Source organism: Schistocerca serialis, chromosome 4 (assembly GCF_023864345.2).
Source record: "Schistocerca serialis cubense isolate TAMUIC-IGC-003099 chromosome 4, iqSchSeri2.2, whole genome shotgun sequence".
Lineage (NCBI taxonomy): Eukaryota > Metazoa > Arthropoda > Insecta > Orthoptera > Acrididae > Schistocerca > Schistocerca serialis.
In genome coordinates, this window is record NC_064641.1 from 231,614,791 (window position 1) to 231,640,683 (window position 25,893).

Below are 25,893 nucleotides of genomic sequence, written 5' to 3' on the forward strand. Positions count from 1 at the left end.
CGAATCGTGCCTTGGGCATGGATGTGTGGTATCTCCTTAGGTTAGTTAGGTTTAAGTAGTTCTAAATTGTAGGGGAGTGGTGACCTCAGATGTTAAGTCCCATAGTGCTCAGAGCCATTTGAACCGTTTGAGCCAGCACTTCCTGGATCCTGCGAACATTATAGAAGAACAGCTGCACTCCAACCCGGCGAAGGTGTTTGCCTATTGCATCACTAAAGTTTTTCACATCAGGTAAGCGCACTGTTGGCTGCAGTTTATTTCTTGCTTATCTTTCCTACTTGTGTTCGTCGACAAGGCTGTGTGGATCGATTTATGGCTAAAGCCATTGGCTAGAAACGTTGTGCGTAGCCATTTAAGCTTAGGTGTTATGTTTTGAGCATCACTTAGGCGCTGCATACAGATTGCCAAAGGACAGATGAACGAATTCTTCTGAGTTGGGAGGTGGTAGGATTGGGCGTACGGATACCTGTCTGTATGTGTAGGCTTGTGATATACTCTGTGCACCAGTGTGCATTCCGTGCGTCGAATTCCCTTCGTAAGTGTCTGTCTTGCCAACTAGGCGTCTTAATTTGCAGGCTAGATACTTTTCCAAACTGTATGCAGGAGAATTGATCCCATTCACTTTGGCCCCGAAGGATAAGTTTCGTTATGTATCTTTGGAACAGCGCAAATTCTAGGAGATAGTGCTGTACTGAGAATAAGAACCTTGGCTGTGTTAACGCCAATTCTCGAGTCCTTAATCATTCTGCTATCATCTACGTAATCGCCTACCGACTGGAATAACGTCGACAGACAGTTCCAGCAGGGACAGATCTCTCCATGCATTGTGTAATGCATCTTTAATGCATCTCAATGCAAAGCATTTATTTGCAGGACTGTATTCGTCCTCTCCATATGTTCACTCATTAACGCTTACTTCCATTCTTCATGTAGTGAGCTGTGGATGCACTCCTCGGATGAATGAGTGCATGAAATACAGCTTTTAATACTCCCCCTCCCTCATACCAACATCTCGCTAGTTAAACACATGCTCCTTCCATACCGACAGCACAACAAGAACTGATATCTCAGCCTCTTGTGGTGATAACACCACACTAAGTCACTAATGCTGTAGGTAGATGATAAATTTAAAGAAATTCAAAAAATTTTAACAAATTTACCAACACCAAAGCGGGTATAGTTAACTAAACCAAAGGAGATAAAAGGACAGTTGGCCCAAACGCATCTTGGGTGTTTAAAGTATACCGACAAAGCCGCCCCTAATGATAGGGGGCGCACCTGCTGTGACGAGCTGTCACAGACTAGACACGTCCTCAGCACCTCCAATATTCCACGCGTTCTGCAATTGAAATCACTTTTGTTTAATATCAACAGCTCTTTCTTGCAATTTGTTAAAAGTAGTTCTCTGAATGACAGGAGCCGTTTGGTACAACAACGAAATTCCAGAGAAAGGTCCAGCTAGAACCAAAGGGGAGCAATGGTCTCGTAAGGATGTCGCCTGCCGTTCTGCACTGGACTGTTTAACATCAACTGGACTGCTGTAATAAAGCAACTATTAAAAACAAACGAAAAACAAAACATACACGACGATAATAAGTGTTCTCTTTCCATGGAAGAAGAAAAGCCCATTTTCATTTAGTTTTATGAGAAAAATGAGTACAATTTTTACGTTTGACTGCACTCACATCTCATTATATTGTGATGTATAGCGAAGTGTAGCGCCACCGGTCACAAATGATGAGCAGAGACATACCCACCATGTGTAAAATGAGGAAAACCGACTATTTCGACGCAAAAACTCAATTCGAATTGAATGACTTGATTTGCAGTCTCTAGTCGCGGCAACACCATAATAACTTACCCTAGCTGTAGGCGTAAACTCTTCGAGCAAAATTCCCTCCAAATTTAATAATTTGACGCGCATTTTCCGAGAGGATAACGAGCCATCATGCCTTAAGTCGGAATGGGGTGCGGGGGACTACCAGGTGATCTGTAGAAGCACTTAATTCAATTTCACGCCAAAATTCAAACTTCCTACCAAGGGGTGTGGCAGAGGGCGTGGCACTTTCCCACCAAAAACCGACATCTTGCATAACGGTACTCATGTGTTTAGCTTACGTCACGGCCGCCATCTTGACTGATGTCAAGCGCTGTATCCGAGTCTACAGGTCACCATCTTGGATGACATCATCGCTGCCATCTTGGATACATCTGACAATAATGCACTCTGTGCCAGTACTCCTCTCATTCCTCTACTAACGCTCTCGAATGTTGAATGCGAAAATGAAAATGTGCGTGTATTGTTTTATACAGGTGCCGGATGGCGTTCGATGCCTGTTGCACTTGGATGATCAATTCAGGTACGGTGAATGCTGTTTGTGTACGACTCTGGGGTTGTCGTCCGATTATGTTCCTTATGTGTTCGATGGGTGACAGATTTGGTGAGTGACCAGACCAAGGCAAACGTAGACATCGTGCAGAGCATGTTGGGTTGCAATATCGGTATTGGCGAGCGTTATCCTGGTTGAAAACAGCCGCTGGAATGGTGTTTATGCCGGCCGGAGCAGTCGTGCGGTTCTAGGCGCTACAGTCTGGAGCCGAGTGACCGCTATGGTTGCAGGATCGAATCCTGCCCCGGCCATGGATGTGTGTGATGTCCTTAGGTTAGTTAGGTTTAATTAGTTCTAAGTTCTAGGCGACTGATGACCTCAGAATTTAAGTCGCATAGTGCTCAGAGCCATTTGAACCATTTTTGAACCAATGCTGCCTATGAATGGCAGCTCAATAGGTCGAATCACCAGACTAACGTACAAATTTGTATTTAGGGTGTGTGGGACAACCACAAGAGTTCTCCGGCCGTCAAACGAAATCGCACGCCAAACCATAACTCCTGGTGTAAGTTCAGTGCGCCTGGCACGCAGACAGCCCCCAACTGGCCTCCTTCTAACCAACACACAGCCATCACTGGCACAGAGGCCGAACCAGGTTTCATCACAAACACAACAGATCTCCATCCTGTCCTGGTATAGGCTCTCGTTTGACGCTACTGAAGTTGCAAGTGGCGGTGGTTTGGAGTCATTGAACTGCACGCTACAAGGCATCTGGCTCGGATTTGTCCTCGAAGTAACCGATTTATAACAGTCCGTTGGGTCATTGTGGTGCCAGGTGCTGCTCAAATTGCTGCTGCAGATGCTGTATGATGCGCCAGATGCATATGCCAAACATGATGGTCTTCCCTCCCGGTAGTGCAAGTGTGCGTCCGAATCATGATCCTCTTGCTACCGTACATTCTCCTTACCATCACTGCCAGCAGTCATGTACAGTGCCTACATTCCTGCCAAGTCATTCTGCAATATCACAGAAGGAACATCCAGCTTCTCGTAGGCGCATTACATGTCCTCATTCACACTCAGTGGAAAATAATGGCGTCTTCGTCGCTTTAAAGGTATGTTTGACAAACATCGACTCACCATGTCCAATCTCGATAGTAACTAACTCTCACAACCATTACAGCGTGTGTATAAATCAAACCTGATTTGGATCCTAATACCTGCGCAACTAGCAACACAAAACTGGAATAGGCACCATGTTTCAGATGTAAAAACACGCCTACCAACTTTCGTTTATGTCGCAGAGCTCCTTCTCGATGCTGTGTTCTTTTCTGTCATTGTAGTTCTGATGTGATACGTGTCGTTTTCAACATCGCGTCCCGTGAAAGCCCTGGTGTGTTACAGCAGAAGGCAGAATCCAACTCATTGCTTACAGTCCGGAATTGCCTGAAGACGTCTGCAAGTTAGTGTACATTAGTATTCATATGAAGGGACGCATACTTCCCTATACCCCCTTAGGTTAGAATCATTGACTCGTCCCAAATACGTAGCACATTCGTTATATCGTAACCAGTATGTTTACTGCAAAATGCGGCTACATTTGGTAACAAGGTTTCATGAAGTGTCTTCTCTGAATCTAAATATTCATATGGGAAGACGCCTTCCCTCATTACGAGTTGAAGTTTAGCGTCATCAATATGTGCTGCCCGAGTGAGATGAAAATCCTCTTGACACATGCTCCCAGCAAGTTTCTGCAGTAGTGCCGGCATGAAGGGTGAGTAGGAAGTGTAGCGCAATACACTTTGTCATCCTCTTTGAAAATGAAATATCTTTTCTTGTGCTCTCAGCTATAGTGCTGATCTGTTCATTAGCTTAATCAAATTCAGTCAAGCTTCAACAATGAAGTAAGCATCATATCTGTTCAAATTTTGAAAACAAAAAAGAATATGGGCTGCAAACGCTGATAATTCAAATTGCACGGATTATGTGCTGCACCATGGACTTTACCTGTGAGATGACAACGATACCTACACAGTTTTTTCAGCTTGTTTATCTATTCACTGAACACGAATATAGCAATCAACTGCATTCTCATACTATAATTGCTCTTCCGGCGTTTTAGTCATAGTAATGACTGCGTTATAAATCTCATCAACGTTCATTGTAACATTTTCAAGCTCGGAGAGCAGCCATCTCAGTCCATCTGTCCCAATGTACAATGCAAAATGATAAGAGTCTGATAAAATAAACATATTATTTGATATGTGGCTGAAAATGCTATGTCTGCTTCTTGATGCTAGAATATGAGACAATGGGATCACCCTCCCAGTTCACAGCAGTAATGCTGCTTTGTCGCTACTAGAGATTAGCAATAAATATGTATGTTTCTGCCGCTAACCGTAGAAATCAGAAAAATGCATAGGATCAACAAAACTATATGCAGTTTTACCATCACTAGACTTCGGCGAATCTTACCTGTGATATGCTTTCACTCTGAATTTTTATCCAACTATTGATATACAAATTGAACGGTAGGGGCGAAAAACTACATCCCTATCTTACACCCTTTTAATGCGAGCACTTCGTTCTTGGTCTTCCAGTCTCATTGTTCCCTCTTGGTTCTTGTACATATTGTATATTACCTGTCTTTCTCTATAGTTTGCCGGCCGGGGTGGCCGAGCGGTTCTAGGCGCTACAGTCTGGAACCGTGCGACCGCTACGGTCGCAGGTTCGAATCCTGCCTCGGGCATGGAGATGTGTGGTGTCCTTAGGTTAGTTAGGTTTAAGTAGTTCTAAGCTCTAGGGGACTGCTGACCTCAGAAGTTAAGTCCCATAGTGCTCAGAGCCATTGGAACCATTTTTTCTCTGTAGTTTAAGCCTATTTTATTCAGAATTTCGAGCATCTTGCAGCATGTCACATGGCCGAACGCTTTTTGCGGATCGAAACATCCTAAGAATGTGTCATTATTTTTCTTTACCCTTGCTTCCATTATCAGCCGCAACGCCAGAACTGCCTCTCTGGGGGACTTTACTTTTCCTAAAAACAAACCGATCGTCATCTATCAGATTCTCGATTTCCTATTCTATTCTCCCGTAGAGTGTTCTTGTCAGCTACTTGTATGCACGAGCAGTTTAGCTGACAATGCGGTCGTTCTAGCAGTTAACTGCTTTGTCCTCTGACGTAACTAAACCAGTCTCATACGTTCTACATTCCTACGTCAATAGTCGTTTTGTCGCTATTTCCCCCAATGAGTTTAAACATTAAGATGGAATTTTATCTGTCCCCTCTGCCTTACTTCATTTCAAGTCGTCCTAAGCTCTGTTAAATTCTGATTTTAAAACAATTCTGATTTTAAAACTGGATTCTTTATTTCGTCCCTTCTTCTCTCACGTCATCAGACAAATGCTCCCCCACATAGAGGTCTTCAATGTACTCTTCACAACTACGTCCTCTCTCCTTTGCATTTAACACTGCAATTTACGTTGCATTCTTAATGTTACCGCCCTAGCTTTTAATGTCAGCAGAGTTGTTTAGACTTTTCCATATTCCGAGTCAGTTCTACTAACAATCATTTCTTTTTATATTTACTTACGTTTGTCATGCAACCTTTACGTCTTAGCTTTCCTGCGCTTCCTGTTTATTTAATTCCTAAATGACTTGTATTTCTGTTTGCCTGAATTTCCCTGAATATTTTTGTACTTCTTTCGTTCGTGGAACAACGAAGTGTATCTTCAGTTACCCATGTTTACTTCACAGTTACTATCCTTGTACCTATGTTTCTTTCCAACTTCTGTGATAGTCCTCTCTAGAAATGTTCATTCCTCTTCAACGGAACTGTCTATTGAATTATTCATTATCATAGCATGTACAGCCTCAGAAAACTTCAAGTATACCTCTTCATTCCTTGGAATTACAGTATCCCACTTCATTACACATTGATTCTTCCCCACTAGTCTCTTAAACGTCAGCCTACTCTTCATGACTACTAAGTTATGATCTGAGTCTATATCCGCTCCTGGGTACGACCTACAATCCAATATCTGATTATGGCATCTCTGCCTGATCGTGATGTAATCGAACTGATATCTTCCAGTGTCTTCGACCTTTCTCATGTGCACTCCCTCCTCCCGTGATTCTTGATCAGAGTAGTCTCTATTACTAGCAGAAATGTATTGCGGAATTCAATTAGTCTTTTTCCTATCCCATTACAATCAAGCCCGTGTTCTCCAATAACCCCTTCTTCTACTCCTCCCCCTACAACCACATTCAAATCCTCCCTGAATTACCCGTTAAGTGTCTTCGTACGCTTTCTCTACCCTTCCATCGTCTGATTTCGACGTCGGTATGTGTATCTGAATTATTGTTGTCGATGTTGGTTCGCTGTCGATTCTGATGAGAACAATCCTAAACTCTGAACTCTTCACAATAACTCACTTTCAGCCCTACCTTCCTATTCATAAGCAATACTTCTCGTATTGCACCACTGCTACTGCTGTTGACATTACCCTGTACTCGTCTCCTTTCCTATTTTACGGACTCTCACTGTATCTAGAGGGAGCTTTAACATTTCGCTTTAAAGATTCTCTAGCTTCCCTACCACGTCCAGAATTCTCACAGTCCACATCCTGACTCGTAGAACGTTACTCTTCGGTTGGTTATGCAAACTTTCCTCCTGGTCACCTCTCCCTTTGCTGTTCGCTCCCGGAAATCCGAATGCTGGACTAGACCAGAATCGTTTCCCGCTTTAAGTTCTGGCTGGCTCTGAGCACTATGGGACTTAACATCTGAGGTTAATGGCTCTGAGCACTATGGGACTTAACATCTGAGGTCATCAGTCCCCTAGATCTTAGTACTACTGAAACCTAACTAACATAAGGACATCACACACATCCATGTCCGAGGCAGGATTTGAACCTGCGACCGTAGCTGTCCCGCGGTTCCAGACTGAAGCGTCTAAAACCGTTCGGCCACACCGGCCGGCTTTTCCGCTTACACTTTTGCAATTAGTGTCCACATGTCCTGTGGATACACCTTACGTGTCTTTAATATTGTGATTTCCTTTGCATCCTTCATCCTCATATCGTTGATCATTGCTGATTCTTTAGCCTTTTAGGGGCAGTTTCCCACCCCAAATGTAAGAGAGTGCCCTGAACCATTGTAGGCTCCTCCACCCTCTTTGAGAGGGCCGTTGTCAGAACGAGGGTGACTTCTTATGCCGAAGGTCTTCTTCCGCCATAGCTGATGATTTTTATTCAGAAGGTGAGTGGTGGTAGGGTTGAACCCAGGACCGAGGACGTTTTGATTACTAGCCAGAGACGCCATCCCCTAGACTGCGGGTGCATAGGCTGCGGTAACATGGATGTAAAACACCAGATTGTGTTGATACTACTTTCGGCTAGGAACGTTCAATTACATATCTAGTCTGGGCTGTGGCGATGAAAAGTGAAACTGTGATGATGTTGGTGCCAACAATTCTTCGGTAGACGTGGGCTGTGGCGATTCCAGAGTTTCTGTGACGAAACAATCCTATAACAAAAACAAACATCAAAGTATCACATTAGACAACAATGGCAAAAAAGATTAACGCAGCGACTGCTACTTTCTCATACACTCGGTAATAGTCAGCTCAAACGCTAGGAGTTGTCTAGAGCCTCTTTTTTTAAAAAATACGTAAGAATTACTCATGTATATTTGACTGTGATTCATCCTCCACGGCTATTCAGAACAAATGCAATATTTTACCCTGGTCACCAAAGGACTAATAAAAATTCTTCAAATGAAACTGATATCAACAGATTCTCTGGAATTGCCTAAGAAGGGGAAATTTTAAAATCTCCAATACCTTGTCTTGGAGAATTTAAAATAGAGAAAATTGCAATCACAAACAATAAATTAAAAAGAAATTTAGAAATTAAAAGTAAAAAAGTGTTCTTCGATTCTGATACCCACATATTTATTAAAATTAAATGGTAGGCAAGTAGAAAGAAATCAAGAATAAATAAAAATCTAAGAACACAACCAGAAATTCTTTAAAAAAAAAATTGGATCATCTTCCGTGCAAACATTCTCAGCCAAGAGTTTTCCACCTGCTTAGGACTTAAAAATACTCTCTTACAACCTTCCCAATGTACTGGTATACTCTCAGAGAAACGTAAACATGGGTGGTAGAATAATATATGTGATAAGGCCACAGAGCAAAGAATTAAAGCCTAGGAAGATCGGAACTTCCATAAAACCACACAAAAGTGGCATGAATTCACCACCGTTCAGAAACATACTTACGAAATAGTTCGATTCGTAAAACTACATTATGACAAAACCAGACTAGCACAAATAGAAAAAGAGTGCAAGAAAAATAAGAAACTGATACTTTCCAGATATATTTTTTAGACAAGAAATGTCACCTAGCTCCCCCTTGCACCATTTTCCACTGCTGTTGATGTTACGCTATATTTGTCTGGCCAAGAATCCTTGTATTCTTTCTATATCAACGCGGTGACCCACCGTATCTAGACTTAACTTTCAGGATTTCACTTCTCAGATTTTCTACCTTACCTGTCATGTTCAAACTTCTGATGTTCCACGCTACAATTCGTGGGACGTTACCCTTCCGCTGGTTATTCAATCTTTTTCTCATGGTCACCTCCCCCTTGTTAGTCCCCTCCCTGCGAAAAGTGTTATTGTTTACACTTTTCCAGTTACAGGCAGATATTCTGTCGATAGACATTACTGTATGAGTCCTTAGTACAGTGGTTTCTATTGCTTGTGCGAACTCGTACTATTGGTCACTGCTGATTCTTCCGCCTTTTAGGGGAATTTTCCCAACCCTATGGCAAGGGCGTGCCCTGAAACACTTTCCGCTCCTCCGCCCTCTTTGACAAGGCCGCTGGCAGAACGGGGGTGACTTCCCATGAGAGAAGTCTTTAAGCAGTGACGATGTTCAAATCTTGTACCCAGGGCGATCTGATTACTACTCAAACACGTTACTCCTACATCTACATACATACTCCGCAATCCACCATACGGTGCGTGGTGGAGGGTACCATAACTAGCATCTTCTCTCCCTGTTCCACTCCCAAACAGAACGAGGGCAAAATGACTGCCTATATGCCTCTATACGAGCCCTGATCTCTCTTATCTTATCTTTGTGGTCTTTTCGCGAAACGTAAGTTGGCGACAGTAAAACTGTACTGCAGTCAGCCTCAAATGCTGGTTCTCTAAATTTCCTCAGTAGCGATTCACGAAAAGAACACCTCCTTTCCTCTAGGAACTCCCACCCGAGTTCCTGAAGCATTTCTGTAGCACTCGCGTGATGATCAAACCTAGCAGTAACAAATCTAGCCGCCTCCCTTTGAATTGCTTCTATGTCCTCCCTCAATCCGACCTGATAGGGATCCCAAACGCTCGAGCAGTACTCAAGGGTAGGTCGCACCAGCGTTCTATAAGCTGTCTCCTTTACAGATGAACCACAACTTCCAAAAACTCTACCAATGAACCGAGGACGACCATCCGCCTTCCCCACAACTGCCATTACATGCTTGTCCCACTTCATATTGGTCTGCAATGTTAGGCCCAGAAATTTAATCGATGAGACTGTGTCAAGCGCTACACTACTAATGGAGTATTCAAACATTACAGGATTCTTTTTCCTATTCATCTGCATTAATTTACATTTATCTATATTTAGAGTTAGCTGCCATTCTTTACACCAATCACAAATCCTGTCCAAGTCATCTTGTATCCTCCTACAGTCACTCAACGACGACACCTTCCCGTACACCACAGTATCATCAGCAAACGGCCGCACATTGCTATCCACCCTATCCAAAAGATCATTTATGTAGGTAGAAAACAACAGCGGACCTACCACACTTTCCTGGGGCACTCCAGATGATACCCTCACCTCCCAACACTCACCATCGAGGACAACGTACTGGATTCTATTACTTAACAAGTCTTCTAGCCGCTCACATACTTGGGAACCAATCCCATATGCTCGTACCTTAGTTAGGAGTCTGCAGTGGGGCACCGAGTCAAACGCTTTCCGGAAGTCAAGGAATATGGCATCCGTCTGATATCCTTCATCCATGGTATCACGCGAGAAAAGCGCGAGTTGCGTTTCGCAGGAGCGATGCTTTCTAAAACCGTGCTGATGCATGGACAGCAACTTCTCTGTCTCAAAAAAATTCATTATATTCCTAGACCAGTAGTTTATGATCTTTTAAACTCTGTATCTCCTGTAGCCGAATTTACATTTGGAAAATCTGAGCCAAACGTAGAATCAGCGCCTCCAACAATATAAGAAGCTGACAAAGCAATATGTGAACTTAAAAACAATTAAGCTCGAGGAGAAGATATGATGATAACAGAAAGTGGAGAATAGGCGATAAAAGCCTCAAGCAGTCAATGTATAAAGTCCCTCAGGTATTTGGTTGGAGGCAACAATACCTAAAGAAAGACAATGTGGAATAATCCACCGATTACAGAATAAATGGATCAAACTAATGTGATTTCTACAGAGTGATGTCTTTGTTAGTGATTACTTAAAAATTCTTTCAAAAATCTTATTAAAAATCTTGAACCAGAAACGGACCTTTCAATTGGCGAGTATCAAGCAGGTTTTAGGAAAAGGAGATCTTGTGTGGAACAATTTTTCAGTTTGAAGACGGTCTTACAAGAACAGCAGATATCTTCGAGGGCTTAAAAATACTATTCAGAATACAGATGTACACGAGATGAGTTTAAAGTGGATGGAAGGACAATACATTGATTAAACAAATATTAAACGACACCATCCCAGAAGTTAAATTACAAGGTGAAATGTCTGAAGCTTTGGATATATAGACATGAGTCCGACAGGGAGACAGACTACCCCCCGCACAGTTAAATCTTGTACTATGAAAAGGAAGGAACAAGCATTTGCAGACTACAAGAAACTAAAATTCGTTTACAAAGTTCAGCTTATGCAGACAGTGCAGCGATGTTTCAAACAACAGAGAAGAGGTGATAAATTCCCTCGAAAGACTCCTTGAAATACCGGCTAAAAGTGGACTGAAAATTGTTGTGACTGACAATTCAGAATTTTTCACAAACACAACTTTTATTGATGTAAGTTCACAAGGTTGATGACTGAACAGCAAACGAAAGGTATCAATAACGATGCCGGTAAAAGTCTCCTAATTGAGGCAAACAAAAGTTCAGTTCTAATTTGCCACAAAGGTTCGTGGTAACACACACATACACTAGTAAAGAGTCAAATTCAGCGGTCGAAGTACACGAGGTCGGCATCCAGAGTGAACTGAAATTCGGGGCTGGTTCTAGTCCCTAAATAGCTGTCTCCAGCCAATCTGGTTATGGCGTAGTGATACTTCCTGCAGGCCGTGGCTCGAGCTTCCCCTGCAGGAAGTTGTGCTCGGGATGTCTGTTTGCATTATCTTGTATGTAAATAGTTGGTATTTACCATGGTGCTTTTGGTACGCCTTGGATATAGACAGCCTCGTCCTCTGTGGTGTAATATGGGTTGCCAGCGCTCAGGGGCTACCTTGGCTCTGGCATAACAAAAATTTCTTATGGAAAAAAACAATACAATCTCCTCGATACTTAGAGATACTTAAATGGGAAACCATGTTTACAAAGTCTAGCAAAATATCTCAAGTATACAAGTTTATACTAGTTTAAATACCTACGAGAACTCATCCTAAATCTGGAAATTGGAAATTTATGGTAAGGTCTTATGGGATCAAAAATCTTACAGAATTACACTGAATGCCTGTAATAAAAACCCATTATCATTAAATTAAAAATTTATATCACAGTAGTCAAACTTGAAACATTATATGCATTAGAGACTGTAAACTGGGGGCAGATTATTAAATAAAGGCATGGACACAGTACAGAGAAAAATACTATAGTAAATCCTTGGTCCATTTTTTGCTGAGTGCATCTGGATGAGACGGAAGTTCAACGAGTTATAGAAAAAAGTGGAGATAATTTCGGACACTTTCAGAATGAAGATAGTAGACTAACGAGAAGAAGTCCTAGTATGCCCTCTCATTGAAAGTAAAAAACCGTGGGACACTTTACATTGAAAAATATACTTAGGAAATAGGCATTACAAACAAAATTCTACAGGACAAACGTCAGTTTAAAGCTAAACAGTCACATCTAAGAGAACGCTGACAGAGGATCGTAAGAAAAACCATAGTGAGAGGATGAAAAGATTTTGGGAGAAGATGGAAGCAAGCACAGCAGAATAATACCCCTCCGTGCCCCTCACCCCAGTTGACAAAGGCCATGGGATACCTCCTAAGATGGAGTCGGACCTCTATTTGCTCGGCATAGTACAGAAACACGACGTGGCATGGACTCAACGAGTCGTCGGAGTCCCCTGTAGAAATATTGCTGCCTCTATAGCCGTCTATAATTGGGAAAGTGTTGCCGCTGCAGGGTCTGGTGCATGAACTGACCTCTCGATTATGTTCCATAAATGTTCGATGTTATTTATGTCGGGCGATATGAATGGCGAAATCATTCGCTCGAATTGTCCAGATGGTCTTCAAACCAATCGCACACAACTGTGGCTCTGTGACAGGGTGCCTTGTTGCCCACAAAAGTTTTATCGTTGTTTGGGAACGTGAAGTCCATGAATGACTGAAAATAACCTCCAAACAACTGAACACAACCATTTCCAGTCAGCGATTGGTTCAGCTGGACCAGAAAAACCAGTCCATTCAACGTAAACACAGCCCACGCCATTATGGAGCCACCACCTGATTGCACAGTGCGCTGTTGACAACTTGAGTCAATGGCGTCGTGGGGTCTGCGCACACTCGAACATTATAATGATAATTATCATCGGCTCTTATCAACTATGAGGGTGAGTCAAATGAAAACCTTAAATTTGTAATGACAAATCGAAATTTCGCTCTGTTATCATGTAAGTTGGTAAGCGTGCTACAAACAGCTTGCAGAATGGCCTATAGGTGTCAGGATAGTGCAGATCCACACATACCGTCGCAGTATCAGTATAAAGATGGCCGCCCAACTTGTGACTTGCATCAGTGCAGAACAGCGTTCTGTTATTCGGTTTTTGCGTAGTGAAGGTTTGAAACCTATTGAAATTCATCGACAAATGAAGGTTCAGTACGGTGATGCCTGTTTGTCACAGCGGCAAGTCTACGAATGGAGTAGTTAGTTCGCAAATGGTGTGACTTCAGTGGAAGATGCTCCTCGTCCAGGTCAGGCACAACGAGTTGAGACTCGACAGAACATTGCAGCAGTTGAAGCCGTAGTGAAGGAAAACCGCCGAGTGACACTGAATGACATTGCAGCATGTATACAGATTAGTCATGGGTCAGCACACCACATTGCGCATGATGTGCTCCAGTTTCACAGAGTGTCTGCAAGATGGGTGCCCCAGCAGCTGGCTCCTGAAATGAGAGAACGACGTGTCGATGCTTATGAAGAATTTCTTCGGCGCTTTGAATGAAAAGGTAATGGCTTCCTTGCAAGAATCGTTACAGGGGACAAAACCTGGGTTCACTTCCCCCAACTGGAAACGAAGAGAGCGAGCAATGAATGGTACCATTGTTCTAACTGAATCATCAGCAGGAAAGGTTATGGTGACTCGCTTTTGGGACGCAAAAGGCGTCCGTTTGGAGCATTACATGCATAGAGGGACCACTGTCAGCAGTGCGTCATACACAGATCACCTAAGAAATCATCTGCGGCCTGAAATCAAATCAAAGCGACGTGGATTGCTGTCAGCAGGTGTCCTTTTGCAACATGACAATGCAAGGCCTCACACTGCCCTTACAACAGTTGCAACAATAACAGACCTGGATTTTGAGTGTCCACCTCATCCACGGTGCTCACTAGACCTTGCCCCAAGTGATTTCCATATGTTTGGACCACTCAAAGACGCAATGGGAGGAAAGAAGTTCCTTTCTGATGAAGAAGTACGCCACGCGGTGCGTGAGTGGTTGAGCGGACTACCAAAAGAATTTGTTTCTGAAAGAATTTATGCACTTTGTAATCGCTGGAGAACTTGCATTGAGCGTGGGAGAGATTATGTTGAAACGTGATACAGTTTTGTACCACATCTGCACAATAAATAATATTTAAAAAAATATTTAATGTTTTCATTTGACTCACCCTCGTAAAATCAGGTCTCATCTGCCTAGTCCACGGTTTTACAGTCATCTAGTGTCAAATCAAATGGTCACGAGCCAAAGAGATGCGCTGCAACGATGTAGTGCTGTTAGCAAAGGCACACGCGTCGGTCGTTTGCTGCCTTAGCCTAATAAAGACATATTTCGCCGCACTGCCCTAACGCATACGTTCGTCGTACGTCCCACAACGATTTCTGTGATTATTTCAAGCAGCGTTGCATATCTGTTAGCACCGACAACTCTACGCAGAAGCAACTGCTCTCGGTCGTAAAGTGAAGGCCTTCGGCCACTGCGTTGCCCATCGTGAGGACAAATGCCTGAAATTTCGGATTCTCGGCACCTTAGGTCTCGGCATATTGAACTCCCTAACGATCTCCGATATGGAATGTCCCATACATCTAGCTCCTACTATCATTCAGCGCTCAAAGACTGTTAATTCCCGTCGTGCGGCCATAATTACGTCGGAAATCTTTTCACACCAATCATCTTAGTACAAATAATAGCTACACGAATGGACTGCCCTTTAACACCTTGTGAACGCGATGCTACAGCCATTTATACACTAGTGGCAATTAAAATACTGCACCAAGAAGAAATGAAGGTGATAAACGGGTATTCATTGGACAAATATATTATACTAGAACTGACATATCATTACATTTTTACGCAATTTGGGTGCATAGATCCTGAGAAATTAGTACCCAGAAGAACCACCTCTGGCCGTAATAACAGCCCTGATACGCCTGGGCGTTGAGTCAAACAGAGCTTGGGTGGCGTGTACAGGTGCAGCTGCTCATGCAGCTTCAACACGATACCACAGTTCATCAAGAGTAGTGACCGCGTATTGTGACAAGCCTGTTGCTCGGCCACCATTGACCAGACGTTTTCAATTGGTGAGAGATCTGGAGAATGTACTGGCCAGGACAGCAGTCGAACATTTTCTGTATTCAGAAAGGCCCGTACAGGACCTGCAACATGCGGTCGTGCATTATCCTGCTGAAATGTATTGTTTCGCAGGAATCGAATGAAGGGTAGAGCCACGGGTCGTAACACATCTGAAATGTAACGTCCACTGTTCAAAGTGCCGTCAATGCGAACAAGAAGTGACCGAGACGTGTAACCAATGGCACCCCACACAATCACGCCGGGTGATACGCCAGTATGACGAATGCACGCTTCCAATGTGCGTACACCACGATGTCGTCAAACACGGATGCGACCATCATGATGCTGTAAACAGAACTTGGATTGATCCGAAAAAATGACGTTTTGCCATATGTGCACCCAGGTCCGTCGTTGAGTACACCATCGCAGGCGCTCCTGTCTGTGATGCAGCGTCAAGGGTAACCGCAGCCATGGTCTCCGAGCTGATGTTCAATGCTGCTGCGAACGTCGTCGAACTGTTCGTGCAGATGGTTGTTGTCTTGCAAACGGCCCCATCTGTTGACTCAAGGATCGAGACGTGGCTGCACGATCCGTTACAGCCATGCGGATAAGATGCCTGTCATCTCGACTGCTACTGATATGAGGCCGTTGCGATCCAGCACGGCGTTCCGTATTACCCTCCTGAACCCACCGATTCCATATTCCGCCAACAGTCATTGGATCTCGATCAACGCGGGCAGCAATGTCGCGATACGATAAACCGCAATCGCGATGGGCTACAATCCGACCTTTACCAAAGCCGGAAACGTGATGGTTCGCATATCTCCTCCTTACACGAGGCATCACAGCAACGCCGGTCAACTGCTGATTGTGTACGAGAAATCTGATGGAAACTTTCCTCATGTCAGCATGTTGTGGGTGTCGCCACTGGCGCCAACCTTTTGTGAATTCTCTGAAAAGCTTATCATTTGCATATCACAACATTTTCTTCCTGTCGGTTAAATTTCACGTCTGTTGCACGTCATCTTCATGGTGTAGCAATTTTAATGGGCCTTAGTGTATATGTGCATATTGCTATCTCATTTCTTTTGTCGCCTCAGTGTATAGGTATGTGTTTCAGGATGGGTACATACGTAATACCTCATCTGCGATGGAAAATATTAGAACGAGTTTAGCCGTTTTAGCTGTAAAATATAGATCATAATTTTTCGTTTGTACATGTAAAAAGTAAGTGCGAAAACGATTTTGTAGTTGTGTAAAAGACAAGGGTGCTGGCGCTCTCTGCGTTCCTGAGACCCATCGGCGCTATGTGGGGATGATGCAGGCGGCTCGTTCTCAGACGTCTTATGCAGAGACTAAAGCACCTTATTACTCCGCACCTACCCCTGAGTGTACGCTACAGTGAGGTGTCACGAAAGAAAAGTATTTGTAAATCATTCGTACAATCGGAGACATCCACAGATAGTATGTAATATCTGCGCCCGTCCATAATTAACCTTTTAGTAGGTATCTTCAAACGTTACTTAGTTAACAATCCGGTTACGTGTATGGATCATATCTCTGTCACAGAACCTCATATCATGCGCTTCATCTATAAATGCATACACACTTTGTTACTTCTGAATGGAGTCTGGTTAGTTAACAGGGACGAAAGGGTCTTGATAGGAGTCCAAGTTTATTACAAAAACTGTCGTCTTTTCTTTTTAAGTTTAGATTTGGTTACTGATAGTGGCGAAAATTTAATTCATGCCTCTTCATGGCTAGTTGGCAATATGATATGATTAGATTAGATTAGATTTGGTTAGATTAATAGTTGTTCCCTAGATCATGAATACGACACTTCGTAATGATGTGGAACGTGTCATTTTAATGAAGTATTTCTTTACATACCATGATTCAATTTCTTTACAACAGCTTTTTACACTATCTGTCATTCATTTTATTCTCTCTCTTTCTCTCTCTCTCTCTCTCTCTCTCTCTCTCACACACACACACACACACACACACACACTCACACAATCACACACATACATCCTTTTTTTTTTATTTGTTTGTTGCGCTCGGCTATCGGCGAGGCACGAAAACGTCCGTCAATGAGTTTCTTAGTTTTGAGTACACTTACGTAAGAAATATAAAAATAATTATTAGAGTTACTGATTTATGATGCTTAGTTTGCAGTCAGTGCTGAGTATTATTAGTAACTACGCTCCAGTCCCTAAACCCAGTTACATAAATGTGAATCAGACGGATTACATATTCCAGGCCGTAGCAGCCACGTCTTTGCGACGTCAGCTATGGTAACTTCCCAGCCCGCTGGAGGATCGCACCGGTTCGTGGTAATGTAAGTGAGATTTGGCAACAAGGTAAGGTATGTTTGACAACTCTGTGATTGACGGGTTACTTCCTGGTGTGCACAGAATTAAGCCTCAAAGTTCACTTGATTTTTCCTGTCATTTCCATTGTATAATCTGAGTTATTATCGCTTGAGGTGTAACAAAAGATTGTAAATTCACGGTTTTCAGCCCAGAAAAGTCGTTGCACGTGGAAATCGCAACTAATCTCGTCCTTCAAATAGCGGTTTAACAGTTCTAGTCACTATTGGCCTCGTAAGAGGAAACCTAGACACATGCCTCTTCCCTAGCTCCGTGGTAACGTGCTGACCCGTGAAAAAGCGTTTGTTATGGTTTGCGGTTCCAGTTTTGCTGACTATAACGTTTTTTATCCCTTCTGTGAAAGAGCTACAAGCTGTCAGATCAAACATCGATAAGGAAATCGCAACAAAATACTTCCATCTCATAGTGCAATGGTGAAAAACTTATAATGCTGCACAACAGGTAACGTCTCTTTCCACTGCTGACAAGCAAATTTTGGGTTTGCAGGAATACATAACTTCATTTATGAAATACCACATTTACATACCACTTGAGTATGACACAGCATACCAATCAAACACTGACCCAATCGAAATCTAAGTGAGTAGGATTTTACTAATTTGTGCCAATAGAGGCACGCTTGTGTACAGATCGGGGTGCACTCAGCCTCGTGATGCCAATTGAGGACCTACTCGACCGAATAGTAGCGGCTTCGTTCAAGAATGCCATCATAACGACCGGGAGAGCGGTGTGCTGACCCCATGCTCCTCCTATCCGCATCCTCCACTGAGGATGACACGGCGGTCGGATGGTCCCGGTAGGCCACTCGCGGCCTGAAGACGGAGTGCTTATGTGTACAGATCCTAAGTTTTATTGAAACAGGCTTTCGTCCTAAGGCTATTGTGGATAGTTTTATTTCATTTCTTATAATACAGTGCACAATTTTCGTAAGGTTTCTTTAGTGTTGTTAAAATAATAGTAAACAGGAGAGAGAAATTAATCATCAACGATATACGAGAATTCTTTGATGTTATCTAACAGTCTGACAATGCACATGCAGTTTATTGATTACATGCATGTAGAAATCTTGTTCTGAGTTAAAGCTGTCAAACAAGGTTTGATGAAGAATAAAATGCCACTACCACATGACAGCTAATGTAGAAAATACTCTCCGCATACATAATACAAAAGTTTCGAGATGCATCTGTTGCCTGGCCGTCTATTAAACGTGAAAAGAACAAAATGTCGTAGAAGTTATCCCTTTTTCTAGATGATACTACCTTGGGCCCTAGTAGCTAACACATAGCTACAGCCGCTCCAAAAGTCAACACCAATTCCTCCAGAACTTCTGCATTCCACAGTGCTGTGAGATAATGCATGTGGCTGGATCTAGACTTCTGAGAGACAGACAGTTACAGCTTTTCTTCTGCACTGCACGACATTTTCAACAAACAGCGCTACAGAGTAGCTCAAGTGGAAATGAACACTTCCTATTTAAATTTCTGCATCCTACACTTTTGGCAGTTGTGTGTAGGTGGCAGTTACGTGATTTTATTTCGGTGATTACAAAATAGAGTCGAATGTATGCACTGGGTAGCCAAGACAGCTAGTTCATAGCGATTCGGTCAACCAAGTAAATGAAAGTACTGAACATGCTGCAAACTACTACAGGGAGCCTGTGTGTCAGAATTCTCATCCAGTGTGGCGCAACTTAGTTATGGTAGAAAAATAAGGCAAAGAGAAGATGTTGGATTGATAATAGGTTCATATACTTACGGTCTCGGTTCGATTCCCACTTCTGCTGATGATTTTTGATAAGGAGAGACAGATTCTGTTGTCTTCTGGCTACGCCAAGTGAAGAATGTATAATGACATTGTGGTCTGAAATTCACGTTAAACATGATATTCCTTCTCTACCAAGTAGACGTTATGTTGAACCACAATAATGTCATGAGTCGCGACACGTAGAAACTTTATCAGCAGTAACCTTTCTTGTACTAGTTATTTATTTCTAGCTGTGTAGGGTCACAGGACACTTATTCCACCTTCTATTTGAGCTTCTGTATGTCGATGAAATTGGTTTCCAACAGGGAATGCAACTCAGACCGCCCTTAACGCGGAATTTGATCCCTTCGTGACAATACAGCTCGACTACAATATGTTGTTTGTTCAAAAGTGAAGATTCCTCATTATCTCCACATATTGTGCGTGAATGGCATCGAATCCTGGCCGGGCTCTAAAGTTTTCATTATGTATTATGAAGCTCTAGCATGAGAACACCTATCTGCTGGTGGATAATAACTTTGATTTTTATTGTATTTTCATTCGTTGTCAACAGCAACGATATCTGACGTTTTTGACGCCCAGTGAGAGACACAACTATTTGCGAGATCACTGTCAGTTGAAGGATGTTATTCTGAGCTGTTGGTGGAGAAAATTTCACTAGCTGACATTTCTTTGTGTGCAGTCAAGAACGATATGTGTGGGGTTCGATTCCCAGTCAGCACTGAACTCTTCGTCATATTTTTTCTAGTTCAAACACGCTCACATGTCGCTGCTGGTGTAGCAAACGTATATTTAACGTTCGTTTTCTCTAGAATATAACAGCGATAGGTGCCTGGTTGGAGTCCTGGGAAGAAAAAAAATAATGTTTCGTTTCGTCATTTCGGTTAAGACATCTAGATACTGCCGAGAAAATCTGATATGACACAGTTGCTGGTGCTTCTATAACAATCCGATTAGGTTCTGGGTTCGAATCCCTGTCCAACACAAAGCTTTACCTCACGGCATTTCAAGTAAGTTACTTGTGATGAAGCAATATTTATCATCTCTCGTAGTTCGTTAACAAGGACAACAGATGCTGGGTAGGAATTCGCGTCCGTTAAAAATGTTTACGTTATGTAATTTAAACCTGATATTTGCTAACTGTCTAAAATCGAGGTATATCAATCTCTGTATGCCTACTCAGGAATGACAGTTGGTTTCCGTCAGTCACGAAATCTTAGTCTGCATGACATGGGTTTGAATCCAAATGCAGAACAAGACGGTTCATCATGTCATTTAAAATTTATACATATTCTCAACTAACTGCTCGCGAATAACTTAAATTTTTAATGTCCTTTTGTGTTAAATGACAAGTACGGTATGTTACTTGGAAGAGGAAATCATGAATACGACGAACTTAGTATGTGCATTACCTATCTGACGCAAAATGAGAGTGGTAACATTTCAGTTACGTCATTTATTGCAATAAATGTGAGCTTACAAGCCTTAATGACAGTCTTATCTGTGATAATGTGTTCCCTGGTATTTCTAGTACATCTACATCTACATCTACATTGATACTCCGCAAGCCACCCAACGGTGTGTGGCGGAGGGCACTTTACGTGCCACTGTCATTACCTCCCTTTCCTGTTCCAGTCGCGTATGGTTCGCGGGAAGAACGACTGTCTGAAAGCCTCCGTGCGCGCTCTAATCTCTCTAATTTTACATTCGTGATCTCCTCGGGAGGTATAAGTAGGGGGAAGCAATATATTCGATACCTCATCCAGAAACGCACCCTCTCGAAACCTGGCGAGCAAGCTACACCGCGATGCAGAGCGCCTCTCTTGCAGAGTCTGCCACTTGAGTTTATTAAACATCTCCGTAACGCTATCACGGTTACCAAATAACCCAGTGACGAAACGCGCCGCTCTTCTTTGGATCTTCTCTATCTCCTCCGTCAACCCGACCTGGCACGGATCCCACACTGATGAGCAATACTCAAGTATAGGTCGAACGAGTGTTTTGTAAGCCACCTCCCTTGTTGATGGACTACATTTTCTAAGCACTCTCCCAATGAACCTCAACCTGGTACCCGCCTTACCAACAATTAGTTTTATATGATCATTCCACTTCAAATCGTTCCGTACGCATACTCCCAGATATTTTACAGAAGTAACTGCTACCAGTGTTTGTTCCGCTATCATATAATCATACAATAAAGGATCCTTCTTTCTATGTATTCGCAATACATTACATTTGTCTATGTTAAGGGTCAGTTGCCACTCCCTGCACCAAGTGCCTATCCGCTGCAGATCTTCCTGTATTTCGCTACAATTTTCTAATGCAGCAACTTCTCTGTATACTACAGCATCATCCGCGAAAAGCCGCATGGAACTTCCGACACTATCTACTAAGTCATTTATATATATTGTGAAAAGCAATGGTCCCATAACACTCCCCTGTGGCACGCCAGAGGTTACTTTAACGTCTGTAGACGTCTCTCCATTGATAACAACATGCTGTGTTCTGTTTGCCAAAAACTCCTCAATCCAGCCACACAGCTGGTCTGATATTCCGTAGGCTCTTACTTTGCTTATCAGGCGACAGTGCGGAACTGTATCGAACGCCTTCCGGAAGTCAAGAAAAATAGCATCTACCTGGGAGCCTGTATCTAATATTTTCTGGGTCTCATGAACAAATAAGGCGAGTTGGGTCTCACACGATCGCTGTTTCCGGAATCCATGTTGATTCCTACATAGTAGATTCTGGGTTTCCAGAAATGACATGATACGCGAGCAAAAAACATGTTCTAAAATTCTACAAGAGATCGACGTAAGAGATATAGGTCTATAGTTTTGCGCATCTGCTCGACGACCCTTCTTGAAGACTGGGACTATCTGTGCTCTTTTCCAATCATTTGGAACCCTCCGTTCCTCTAGAGACGTTGAACGCTGGCCAGAATACATCGCCCAGCTCGAGGCACACTTCGCAGCTTACAGCGTACCAGGTACAAAGCGGCTTGCTATTTTCATTGCCAACTTGGGTGTTGTGTTGTACTGTGATCTCGTGAAATCGTGGTAATACTTTACATCTTGAGTTATTGCGATACAGAGCAGTGTTTTCCAGTGGTGACTTGTTGGAACCATTTTCAATAGTCAAACGACTGTACCAACGAGCGACTAGAGGACCTGCTAGACAGCTGCGTTATGTGGGTTGCATGTGAAACAGGCGAAATGCAATTCAGGTCGTTCGGATACTTTTGAGCACTACTGTACGTTTACGGGCTCAGCAAATGACGCAGCTGCTTGATGCCATAAATGGACTGGTCACAGTACAAACTGCAGTTACTTCGGCGCCTCCTACTCCACCGCCTGTACCGATGCCGTCGCCGACGGCGCCACCATTTCGTGCCTTCAATCCAGACGTTGAACGCTGGCCAGAATACATCGCCCAGCTCGAGGCACACTTCGCAGCTTACAACGTACCAGGTACAAAGCGGCTTGCTATTTTCATTGCCAACTTGGGTGTTGTGTTGTACTGTGATCTCGTGAAATCGTGGTAATACTTTACATCTTGAGTTATTGCGATACAGAGCAGTGTTTTCCAGTGGTGACTTGTTGGAACCATTTTCAATAGTCAAACGACTGTACCAACGAGCGACTAGAGGACCTGCTAGACAGCTGCGTTATGTGGGTTGCATGTGAAACAGGCGAAATGCAATTCAGGTCGTTCGGATACTTTTGAGCACTACTGTACGTTTACGGGCTCAGCAAATGACGCAGCTGCTTGATGCCATAAATGGACTGGTCACAGTACAAACTGCAGTTACTTCGGCGCCTCCTACTCCACCGCCTGTACCGATGCCGTCGCCGACGGCGCCACCATTTCGTGCCTTCAATCCAGACGTTGAACGCTGGCCAGAATACATCGCCCAGCTCGAGGCACACTTCGCAGCTTACAACGTACCAGGTACAAAGCGGCTTGCTATTTTCATTGCCAACTTGGGTGTTGTGTTGTACTGTGATCTCGTGAAATCGTGGTAATACTTTACATCTTGAGTTATTGCGATACAGAGCAGTGTTTTCCAGTGGTGACTTGTTGGAACCATTTTCAATAGTCAAACGACTGTACCAACGAGCGACTAGAGGACCTGCTAGACAGCTGCGTTATGTGGGTTGCATGTGAAACAGGCGAAATGCAATTCAGGTCGTTCGGATACTTTTGAGCACTACTGTACGTTTACGGGCTCAGCAAATGACGCAGCTGCTTGATGCCATAAATGGACTGGTCACAGTACAAACTGCAGTTACTTCGGCGCCTCCTACTCCACCGCCTGTACCGATGCCGTCGCCGACGGCGCCACCATTTCGTGCCTTCAATCCAGACGTTGAACGCTGGCCAGAATACATCGCCCAGCTCGAGGCACACTTCGCAGCTTACAACGTACCAGGTACAAAGCGGCTTGCTATTTTCATTGCCAACTTGGGTGTTGTGTTGTACTGTGATCTCGTGAAATCGTGGTAATACTTTACATCTTGAGTTATTGCGATACAGAGCAGTGTTTTCCAGTGGTGACTTGTTGGAACCATTTTCAATAGTCAAACGACTGTACCAACGAGCGACTAGAGGACCTGCTAGACAGCTGCGTTATGTGGGTTGCATGTGAAACAGGCGAAATGCAATTCAGGTCGTTCGGATACTTTTGAGCACTACTGTACGTTTACGGGCTCAGCAAATGACGCAGCTGCTTGATGCCATAAATGGACTGGTCACAGTACAAACTGCAGTTACTTCGGCGCCTCCTACTCCACCGCCTGTACCGATGCCGTCGCCGACGGCGCCGCCATTTCGTGCCTTCAATCCAGACGTTGAACGCTGGCCAGAATACATCGCCCAGCTCGAGGCACACTTCGCAGCTTACAACGTACCAGGTACAAAGCGGCTTGCTATTTTCATTGCCAACTTGGGTGTTGTGTTGTACTGTGATCTCGTGAAATTGTTTCCCACCACCCGCCCAGAAACTAAAACTTACGAAGAAGTGATTGATGCTTTGAACTCCCACTTCAGTGACAGTGTATGTGTGGTAGCTGCACGCTACAATTTCTTTCGTCTCCGGTGGGGCTCTACTCAGTAGAATAATTCTTGGTTAGCGGACCTTCAGGGACTAACTTCTGATTGTGACTTTAATTGCTCGTGTGGACGCTCATATGCGGATATAATGATCGTTTTTGTTGTTGTGGTCTTCAGTCCTGAGACTGGTTTGATGCAGCTCGCCGTGCTACTCTATCCTGTGCAATCTCCCAGTACCTACTGCAGCCTACATCCTTCTGAATCTGCTTAGTGTATTCATCTCTTGGTCTCCCTCTACGCTGCCCTCCAATACTAAATTGGTGATCCCTTGATGCCTCAGAATATGTCCTACCAAGCGATCCCATCTTCTAGTCAAGTTGTGCCACAAATTTCTCTCTCACCAATTCTATTCAATACCTCCTCATCAGTTATGTGATCTACCCATCTAATCTTCAGCATTCTTCTGTAGCACCACATTTCGAAAGCTTCTATTCTCTTCTTGTCTAAACTATTTATCGTCCACGTTTCACTTCCATACATGGCTACACTCCATACAAATACTTTCAGAAACGACTTTCTGGCATTTAAACGTATACTCGATGTTAACAAATTTTTCTTCTTCAAAAACGCTTTCCTTGCCATTGCCAGTCTACATTTTATGTCCTCTCTACCTCGACCATTATCAGTTATTTTGCTCCCCAAATAGCAAAATTACTTTACTACTTTAAGTGTCTCATTTCCTAATCTAATTCCCTCAGCATCACCCGACTTAATTCGACTACATTCTATTATCCTCGTTTTGCTTTTGTTGATGTTCATCTTATATCCTCCTTTCAGGATACTGTCCATTCCGTTCAACTGCTCTTCCGGGTCCTTTGCTGTCTTTGACAGAATTAGAATGTCATCGGCGAACCTCAAAGTATTTATTTCTTCTCCTTGGATTTTAATACCTACTCCGAACCTTTGTTTTGTTTCCTTTATTGCTTGCTCAATATACAGATTGAATAACATCGAGGATAGGCTACAACCCTGTCTCACTCCCTTTCATAGCCCTCGCCTCTTATAACTGCCATCTGCTTTCTGTACAAATTGTAAATAGCATTTCGCTCCCTGTATTTTACCCCTGCCACCTTCAGAATTTGAAAGAGGGTATTCTAATCAACATTGTCAAAAGCTTTCTCTATGTCTACAAATGCTAGAAACGTAGGTTGACGTTTCCTTAATCTATTTTCTAACATAGGTCGTTGGGTCTGTATTACCTCATGTGTTCCAACATTTCCACGGAATCCAAACTGACCTTC

General features: G+C 43.3%; 1 protein-coding gene across 1 annotated transcript in view; it reads left to right on the forward strand.

Annotated features, from left to right (window-relative positions):
* The window catches only part of LOC126473719 (UDP-glucosyltransferase 2-like), a 294,068-nt gene that overhangs the window by 117,823 nt on the left and 150,352 nt on the right, over nucleotides 1-25,893 (forward strand). The window lies entirely within an intron of this gene.